General features: G+C 37.2%; 1 long non-coding RNA gene across 1 annotated transcript; it reads right to left on the minus strand.

Annotated features, from left to right (window-relative positions):
* Positions 1-662: 662 nt before the first annotated feature.
* Positions 663-9975, minus strand: LOC103138076 (uncharacterized). Its single transcript, XR_001662105.1, has 4 exons — positions 9904-9975; positions 4317-4418; positions 2984-3100; positions 663-1503 (listed from the first exon to the last, which is right to left on the minus strand). It is a non-coding gene; the product is annotated as an uncharacterized LOC103138076 (long non-coding RNA).
* Positions 9976-10247: the final 272 nt, after the last annotated feature.

A 10247-nucleotide genomic window follows, 5' to 3' on the forward strand; every position in this document is an offset into this window, starting at 1 on the left:
GGAAACTACAAAGGAGCTTCTGAGTCAAATCTCACAGACAACTAAAATATGTTGAAAATATTTGATTTTAAAGGTCTAAAACAATTTTAAGATGTAGCAAAAACCCTGGGAAAAGTTTGTGAAAAAATAAAAAAACACTTCAAAAACCCTAATTACATACAAAATTGATGAAACCCTCCAATTTAAACCTGTTGTACTTTCTTTTTACAATTGCACTAAAAACAAAATAAGAAAACATGCCACAAAATGAAGTCCTGTTTCTTGCATTGCAATATATTTTTTTTAATAAAGTCAAAATTACCAAATTATTGGTGCATTAACACGGTAATAATTATATTAATGCAGTAACTGAAAAAAGCGCTAACAGATCTTTGAATAGAAACTATATTCTTATAAATAATGGCTTGTAAATATTTTAAACATAAATTTACTGAACAAAGTGTACAGTTTTGGTATGGTTGCATATTAAAAGTAAACATAAAGTCAAAATAAATTAACCAGAATTAACTGTTTGAATAAGTCCTTTTTATTTTACACCACTGAATTGTAGATGTGACCTAAATTTCTCAAATACCTTAGAAATAGATCAGAGCCTAAACTCAGAAAACCCCATTTTTGTGCGTGTAAATTCCAATTTGGGTTATAAACACATGAACACATGCTCAGTGATTATGTTGAACTTTATTTTTAATTCAGTGCAGTTGGACTTGTTTACGCTGCCTTTCAGATCATTCAGAACTCCCCTGTTGTTTTTTCTTGTTTCTCAGCTTGTTGCTTTTGTTTTTGCCAACACAGCATAGCACAGTACAGTGCCAATTGTTGATTTTTTTTTTTTTTCCAGCCATAACTGCCATTTTCAAAGGTCTTATAAAGCAGATAGCATGGAGCTGAAATGACAGCTTGCACGCAGACCGACTTGTGTTTACAAGCTGCCGAAATGGCCCAACAGGTCCGTCTGAGGAGGGAACGCTTCTTGCTAAGTGAGACAGCAGATTATGACTCTGGCACGTTTCTCCACACCACGTCTCCCCATTCTCCACAGCTGCAAGTTAGTGTTCACTTGATACCGTGTTCAAAAGGATCACACACAAGACCTGTGCCACACGTCACGCAGTGAGGTGATGGATGGACATCTGAACTGGGTCTCATATCCTCAAACAGACAGCAAAATGTGCTTAAATTCAATCTGAGCATACAGTATATCTTTTTTGTCAGGACAACAGTATGCATTACGGTCTGCTGAATTTGGAGGGTATGAAACTGTCAGCAACACAAATACGCCCATGTACTACTATTGCCTCAACGGTATCACATCCCTGTGTATCCTTAACACTGCGGCTCAGTTTCACGTCTGAGCAAAGGCACCTGCTGCGACAGAGGCCACAGAGGTTGTGACAGTGAACTGGTGAGCTGCAGCCAGGTCAATTCGATGTTCTGACAGGCAACCACAGCGACTCCACCTTGGATCGATGATGACTTGAGTCCATAGTCTGTCAGAAATGCCTTGGGAAGGAAGAGCAGGAAGAGGTTTTTGCCTCATTATGGCAGACATAGTAATGAATAGTAACAGACAGAGGCAAGAATAAACACTCATGTCTGCATAATCAGTATATTTTTGAATTAAAATAAATGTTTTGCAAAACAGACAAAAGGAGTTGCTCAGTTTAGTGTCTACCAGAAATGTAAGTTGTTTTAATAAAGTATATTGAGAAATGGAAAACTACTTAATTAAATTATTTTTAACCTGTAAACTGATTAAGACACGGGTGTGAGACCAAGTATTTTCATTTTACAAAACGCTTAAGTAAAAATGTAAGCCAAAGCAATCCAAAAAGTTATTACTGTTACTGCTGCTAGATAATATTTAAAATATTGTTACAGTCGTAATAAAGTTTTGTATAACATTTTCAATACATATAATTTATGTATAGATTTAAGCAAAAATATCAAATACATGCAAAGATTTACAATTTGTTGCACAGAATATTCTTTGCCTTATCTTTTCTACTCTATATATTTTTACACAAGTACAATTAATCAGCTTATGCGCCTGTGTTGCTAACTGCTAACTCTAGAGGGGGATTTTTTTCTATAAGTTCAGAATTTCTACATCATTAAAACTTAAGAATTATTACATTTTCATTGATGACAAAAGCTGTTCATCTAAAGAACAAAAATGGTTTCCACTTTCCTCCTTTGTATAGTTAAAACTAGAAATTTCCAAATCTTACTTTGCTTTAACTGCTATGATAGCTGGTTAACTGCTTAACCAGCTATCATCCAGCTGATTGGCAGTGCGCAGTAACAGGTAGGGGAGGGGTGTTTGTAATATTCTTTTCTCTGTGTAACCACAGAAAATTTGGTTTGCCTACTATCAAAGTAAAGGGATTTTCAACAGTGGTGTACTAAAAAGTTAGTGTGTTGAAATTTGAACGTTAAGAAACTCAGACATTTCTAGATTGATAACTGGCCTGTGAGAAACTGCATTTCTGCAATTTATGTCAGTACCTGATGTTAAACTGTTATTTTATGTAATAACATTAACTAAATAAAAATAATAAAAATCTGGTAATTAATGATGCCACCATGCAGTGAACACCAACTTGGTAAAATTTGTTTATGTAAGCAGAGTGATAAAAAATTATTTTAGCAAAATAAAATAAAGAAACAAACAAAAAAAAAAATAAAGATAATGCCAGCTGAAAGTTTACAAAAACATTTTGTGTTGAAACACAATAATATCCATGGCACTGTTTCTGGCTTTTTGTCATATTTTTCTAAAAACCTACAACTATAAGCAGCATATATCAACATTTTGTTTTTTTTTATCATCAGTATAATTTTGAAACTTGGCCTCCAGACTTCAGAATTAGCAGAGATCACAGTGCTGCAGACTTGCTGCTGCTGCTGTGTGTGTGTGTGTGTGTGTGTGTGTGTGTGTGTGTGTGTGTGTGTGTGTGTGTTTACAAAAGTAGCTGTATACCTTGTATCCTGTTTTCACCTGGTGAGGTCCTGCTGTAGCTCACATGGAGTCTGGCTGGGCCAAGAAAAAAGATGCCCTGTCCCATTTACAGGAAGACCCAGTAAATCCGGAGTCTGTCTGCAAGTGAAGGGCAGAATAAAGGAGTTTCTCAGGTTCAGAAGGCCCAGCTGAAAGTATCGAGGCCCTGCCCCATTGAGAGCTGAACCTCTGTAAACTCCTTTCAGTCTGTTCAATCAGTCCTACAGGCTTGTGCACCACACACAACAGCCTCCTCTCTTTCATCATATTAAAAGCAACTTGAGTCTTTGCAGTTATCATTAACTTTTAAAAGAAAAAAAAACAAACTTGGATGCAAACAATCTACGTAAACATGGATTCCAACAACCCACTAAATACCTGTTATTATCTAGTTCACCGTATGGGATTGTAGGAGTCACTCATGCAAAAGTGCTTACAAACACTCTTTCATTATGTATGATATCACTGAGAAAGTATGTAAGTGGAAACGACTAGTTTTACATTTTTGGTCATGGAACTCAGTGGTGGCACATGGCCCCTTTGTCAGAGCGGGATTATCAGGAGCGAGCGCTCACAAAAGGAAATGCTTGTGGAGCTACAGTAACAGAAGGATAAAATCAGCCGTGTGATGATTGGAGTGACACATTTGTTTGGCTGTAACGAAAATAAGCCCATTGATGGAGCATTCAGTCGCAGGCCGGAGCCCCCTCCCTCCCCGCTCCACATCCTGTCTCTTTATCCTTCATGCGAGTGGCAGACAGATAGAGGCTCGGGGGATATTGCAGCAGCCACTGGGTGACAGGGGCTCAGTGTGTGTGTGTGTGTGTGTGTGTGTGTGTGTGCATGCAGAAGTGTCAGCCTGTCTCTTTACATAAACGGCTGACGTGTATGAGACCTGTTTTTTGTTCTGCGCTCAAATTGATCAGCTCATAAAAATATTAAATATATAAAACAAACATAATTATGTCATTACAAATACAAATACAAAGATGTGTTGATAAATGTAGAAATCTGCATTTTCAGTTTTGATTGTTTTTATTTTTTCTCACAATTATTTGTTTTTGCAACTTTAAGACTAAGAAAAATAAAATATTAGCTATTAAAATATATTAGCATTTTTAAGCAGAAATGTATTCATTCTTATTTACAGTAAATAAAGTGTACACATCCTTGTTGAAATGAGATTAATTATTCATGTAAACCAAAATTATACCTTGATATCTAATTTCAAAACAATTTTTACCTTTAACGTGACGCATATATTGAACACATTCAGATCTTTTAGGAAGAAAAATGTAAAGTAATGTAAAATGACCTGGTTGCATACGTTTGCATATCCTCAAGTTAATACTTTGTTGCAGTACCGTTAGTCAGCATTCTGTCTTCATCTTCACACCCAACAGCAGTGACAGGGAATCTGAAAAAAAAAACAGAAATAAAACTTGGCTGTAATACTTTGCTGAGATTTCTACATCGCTTAGCAAATGTTGTAGAGAGCAGAGTTTACAAAATATTAAATCTTATCATGCAACGGTGTCTCTCAGGTGACAGTAGCAGAACATGTTTTAAGAAACTTTTCTCTCTCTACATTCTATTATGAACAATTCCAGACAACATTGAGATTTGCCCAAAAAGTCGACGTCTCTCAGGAAAAGGAACGTTAAGGGAGATTTCAATTTTCTCATCACACTGAGCTGAAATCAACAAAACAATATAGCTTTACTAAAACAATAAAATTTTGAAATGGGCCAGCCAGAGTTCATATCTAAATCTGACAGAAAACTTGTAGGGTCACCAGAGGAGGGATGTGAAGATTTATCTCACTACCTGAAGGATTTGGAAACATTTTTCAAAGCACTGTGGGCAGATTTTGCTGAGTCAACTTGTAGTGTGATGACAAGATTCATAACAAAAAATATTCAATGCTGAAATTATAGCAAAATGGGTTTCTACAAAATATCAGTTAAAGGATGAGTATCATCACTTTTTCTTCATTGTAACCAGATTAATGCAATGTAGAAAATATCCCCCGAGATTAAGCTGAGCTGATCTCCACAGTGAATACAAGAAATTATCACATCATAATGCAAAACTTAGAACGCATAGAGTACACATACATGTTCTCCATGAGGAAGAAGTGTGAAATATGGGATGTTACAATAAAGTTCACGTTAACATGATTCAGCAAAGTAAGGGTTTTCAGACTTCTCATCCCTCATTTCAGCGTTTCCTTTTCAAAAGGTAGCGGAGAGCTGATAAAAAGAAAACAACATCTGGCCTGATGGTGAACTAGAACCCATGGGAAGTGTTTGATCTCTGGATAGAGACGGTGACTCACCTTTCTCTGTGTTTTACTTTACACTCCATGGGCATGTGAACACACATTTCTCTGCTTGTAACCTGCTGTCTGTGGGCTCTGAGAGTAGCCAGATGATTTCAGGATTACTGTATCCACCAGAAATCAGCCCTGCCTCGCCAGAGCCGGGGGATCAGACGTGCCACACACAGGCCTGGGATCACTGTCGGACTTTTAAATCTTCACACTGCCAAATGTCTAGGTAGCTGCATGCAGCTGTTGTGTTGAGCTTACTGAAGTGGCTCAGAGAAGATGACAAAGACCCTGGCTGAAAGTGAATCTTCACCAAGTCTGCTGGATATTGTATTTTAGAATAATACATTTTAAATTGGATGCGATTTGGTCATTAACTCAAAAATTTCCCCACTGGTTAAGTGTGATCACCTCTAAATGGGAAAGTATTGCATCTTTTACATTAAAAGTATTTTAATATAAACTTGTAGCAAACAGTGTTTTTGTTCTGTGAAATGGCATTACAAAGATTCAACAGTTTAAAGAAAATTTCCGGTAAAGTATTAGGAATAGTAGACAGATATGTCACAGTGAGTTTGTGAAAAAACAATGGATCACAAAGGTGGAATGCAAAAACTTAATCATACGGATCCTCTATTGTAGCTGATTTAACCATTTAAGACATTTAAATAGTACAATAAAATTTCAACATACAATTTATATTGAATGTTGTTTGGCAAAGAAAGCAGAAACAAACCTAACATTGGATTTTTGTAAAAGTCTAGACCGTTATCACTTTGTGTAGATATTGATTTTGACAGTTTATAGCAGCAAAGTGAATGTAAATAAATACACAATTAAAAAACTATGGTGATGAAAAGACCGTTTGACTGTCTGATTCTCCTCCTCACCTGGTTTGGTGGTGAAAACACCAAAAATAATGTCTATTTTTCATACCTATGAAAAAGTTCCTGTTCTTCCCCTAAACTACAACTATGTCCAAACATATCAACATGTCGTATATTTTATATTTTTCTTTTTAAACTGTCATGTTTTTTTTTCTCTTTCTCTACTCTTCAGGTTAATCCCAGAATCTTTATTCTGAAGCCAATCGTTTTACAAATTTAATTCTTCTTGTGAGCGCTTACCAGCAGCCTTTATATTTCCTCATCCTCAATCCAAGTCTTGCATTAAGCCATTTCGCCCAGCTATCTTGCTACAAAAACATTTGTTTTGGTTGCGTTTACCCACAATGCCATGCACTGCAGTCTACTTCCTGCACTTGGTTCACTATAAGCTGGCCAAGACTTATGCTTGTAGGTGGATGAGAGTGCATTTCTTTGATCTGCTCCACAATTTGATTGCACATTTACAACTGCCAGAACAAACCAGACTCTCTAAACAAACGAGCCAGAGTGCAAATTAACAGGGCTGGTCTGAGGCACGATTGAACCTAATTTTCACTCTGCGCTAAATTGTTGTGATTTCATGGATTTTTTATTAAAATTTATTTTCAGTCTGGCTTTACAGTAGACCCCAGTGCTGAAACTGCTTTGTTTAAAATAGCAAACTACATTCATACTGCAGTAAGTATGTTCAACATCGCCCTGTTGATGCTGTTAGATTTCAAGATATCTTTTGACACAATTAACTGTAAAATATTACTCCACTTATTTTACATCAGAATTGAGCATATCACTCAGTGCAACTTTGTTGAACTCATTATCTAGTTTTTTATTGAAGTTAAAATTATAAGGCAACATCTTCAGCTCACTAAAAGACATTCAAAAAACTTTAAAAGTAGATTTAATATGCATACTAAAGAATATTAAATCCACTTTTAATATGTTCCATATTGTTTTTTTCAATATGGAGCTTTATTTTATTGCATTATGAAGGGATTCTTAGTTGAATGTTTCTTTATTTAATAAACCATCGACAAAAGACAAATGAAATCGGCTTTCGTTTTTTCAAACATCTAAAAAGGGGGAAAATAAAAACAGAAACTTCAACAAAACATCAGACATTTTTTTGTTTGTTTAAAGCCCATTCGAGTTGGTGGGGGTCAATTATCTCCAGAAAACTATAGAGATTTCATATCAGACTGCGGCTGCTCTGAGCATCTACAAACCACTGCCCACCCCCCTTTCACACAGCCACAAAAACACTCTGACATTGTGTTGGTGGTATTAGGTGTTACACAGGGGTCTATTTCCCTCTCAGTTGTCTGAGTGGAACACACCCGCTGTGGCTGGGCTACCCCTTGGTTCCACGTGTGACAGTAATTTTACACAGCCGAGGCCCTCAGTCCCGGAGGTGGGCCATTAAAGTTCAGGTGAGGTTAATTACAGAGAATTGTTCAGGCTGCTGCTGTGCGCTGAGCCGGTGGGAGGGATTTGACGCCTCCAACGCTGATTTCTGTTTGACACGGTTCCACAGGCTCCGCGGGTGTTCAGCAGCAGATTTACACACAACACCTACAGATGCCAATCACTCAGCCAAACACCTCCAAATTAAAGCCCACAACACAGCCACATGAAAATACTACAGCTTGTTATTACATCCGACGTATAAATTACCACACACAACATGCACGTAGCCCACATGAAACACACAAATTGAGTGCAACTAAACAGCCGGATTCAGGAATATTATTTTACGAAGAGAACACTGTATAATTTCTACTAAAAGATCACATTTAAGCAGAGATGAGCAAAAGAGGAAAAAGTTGCAAAACAAGAGCAACTCAAAGACGCAGTCTCTTCTGTTTGAGTAAGGATGAGATTATATTGGATTAAAGGGGATTTTTGCAATGCAAATGAATGCACCTCAAATCAATAAGGCCTGTTCTACTCAATATACAAACTAATTAAGAGGTAATATAATCAAACCTGAATAAAATAGATTGTGCAGCTTCCTCAGAAAGAAATCCAATCAAACCTTTTTATGTGAAAAGATAAAATCTAAAGCGATCTTTCTTTGTACGAATAATGACCTCGGCTTTGTGTCCATTTAATAAGGAAAACTTGTCTTAAGAGGTTACGCTCAATGTGCATATTCTAATCAATATGAATTACATAGGGTTTTATCTATGTTATCTGCTCCAGACTGCTAAGCTAATTAATGTTTTATCGAGTCTTTTAACTCAATTATTTCGCAAAGTCAAAGAGGTTCAACGCAATTTTGTACGAGCAGCCTGAACATTGTCTGTGGAGAGGAAACTCTTGGGTTCTGCAGTGTTTAAAGAAGACTCAGCTACAAGGCTTTTGTCTAACTTAGAAAAGCGTTTTGTGCGTAAAGTCATTTAGTTGTATTTTCAAAGATTCCCATATCTCTAACATTTAATGTTGGATTTCCTGTAGCCAAAGTTTGGAATCCTCCCCCGCCCCTCTTGAGCTTCATTCCAGCTGATTGCTCATTTTCTAATGTTAATGGTGCTAGGCTGGGGTTAGAGTTTCTCCCCTGTCAGCTGGCCACTGGGGCTGTGGGACGGATCTAATGGGCTCTGACAGGAGGGAACTGATCTCATTCAAAGGGGATTTGATATGTGGCATGAATGTGGTGACCCTCAATGGACATATTAATGACCGTTATCACTCACAGACTCTTGCCATTCATAAAGCTCCTTTTCTGCTGGGTGCACCGCTGCTGCGCCAAATGCCATGACTTATGGATGAGCTGGCCGTATATTGTTTTCCCTGCCTTTTAGGTAGCACGTCAACAAGACTCAGCGCTCTGTTCCGGTGGCTGCTCCGATAGTTTGAGCAGCAGTAAATAATAACAGTGTGGGTGTTGTTTACAATTCAATTACAACCACAAGCTGGCAGAGAGAAAGACAAAGGCGGTGCAGCCACAGGAGACACGGGAGCGACTCCTGTCATTATATAGGTCAATATTTAACCTCAGATGCGACTGAGGCGTCTCTTCATATATTCAAAATGGTGGTTTGCACCCATTTGTAACCAGTAATGATGAAAAGTTTTGTTTCGAGTCCTTTGGGTATTGACGTCAAATTAAAATACACAACAAATCATGTAAGTAAGTAAAAGTATTCACTACCCTGCAACCTTGGATGACTGAAGGTAATGTAGAAAATGATCTTCCCTCAACGTGTCTTTCTCATACCACAGCATCACAGTTTCCTTCACATTCAACTGGAAGATTTATTCTTCTTCTGTGTTATAAACACACTTCATATACAACATACTTCAGGTATCACATACTTCAGCAGAGAATCATTACTGTGTCTCGGTATTCAGCTTCACATATGTCCTAAAGATATGGTTTATCTGGTTTTTCAACAAACCCATAAAGAAGCATGAAATAAAATTTAAAAAAATGTTCTTTGAGTGAGAACTCCCTCAAAAAGTGCAAAACACAAGTTCAAATGTTCTCTGCAGTCCTACAGCTAGCTCCTCAGCTAGCTCACACACGTAGAAATCCGCTAGCATTAGCTCCAATTAGCCTTCAGAACAAATCCCGTTTTCGTACACAATAACAATCACAAAACGACTCATTAGTTGAGATTAGATTTAAGAACCCTTTCGACTCTTCCAAGAAAACTAATATGTATAAAACCATATTTTTTACTGACCTGTAGTATGAGAAAGACGAGACACACACGTTGACCTTCCTTCATATTCAACCGGAAGATTTATTCTTCTTGTATGTTCAATCTTCTCTATGCCACCAACGCGACAGCGCCCCTAGCGGTTCTATGTGAAATTGCGCAGACTAACTGAAATAACGCCAGACAACTATCTTTAATTTCTCGTTGTAATGAGAAATTAAAGATAGAAAAATAAAAATTATGTTGGGGTGCCTATTTCCTTACTTATTGTTTTTAATTTGCCAATAACATGTTTTTCACCCCTCTACATATTCATGCCTCTTGAATCTTCACAGATTTTTTAACATTACGACTAAGATTGCAGAGAG

The sequence above is a fragment of the Poecilia formosa genome, unplaced genomic scaffold (genome assembly GCF_000485575.1).
Source record: "Poecilia formosa unplaced genomic scaffold, Poecilia_formosa-5.1.2 Scaffold46, whole genome shotgun sequence".
Taxonomy (NCBI): domain Eukaryota; kingdom Metazoa; phylum Chordata; class Actinopteri; order Cyprinodontiformes; family Poeciliidae; genus Poecilia; species Poecilia formosa.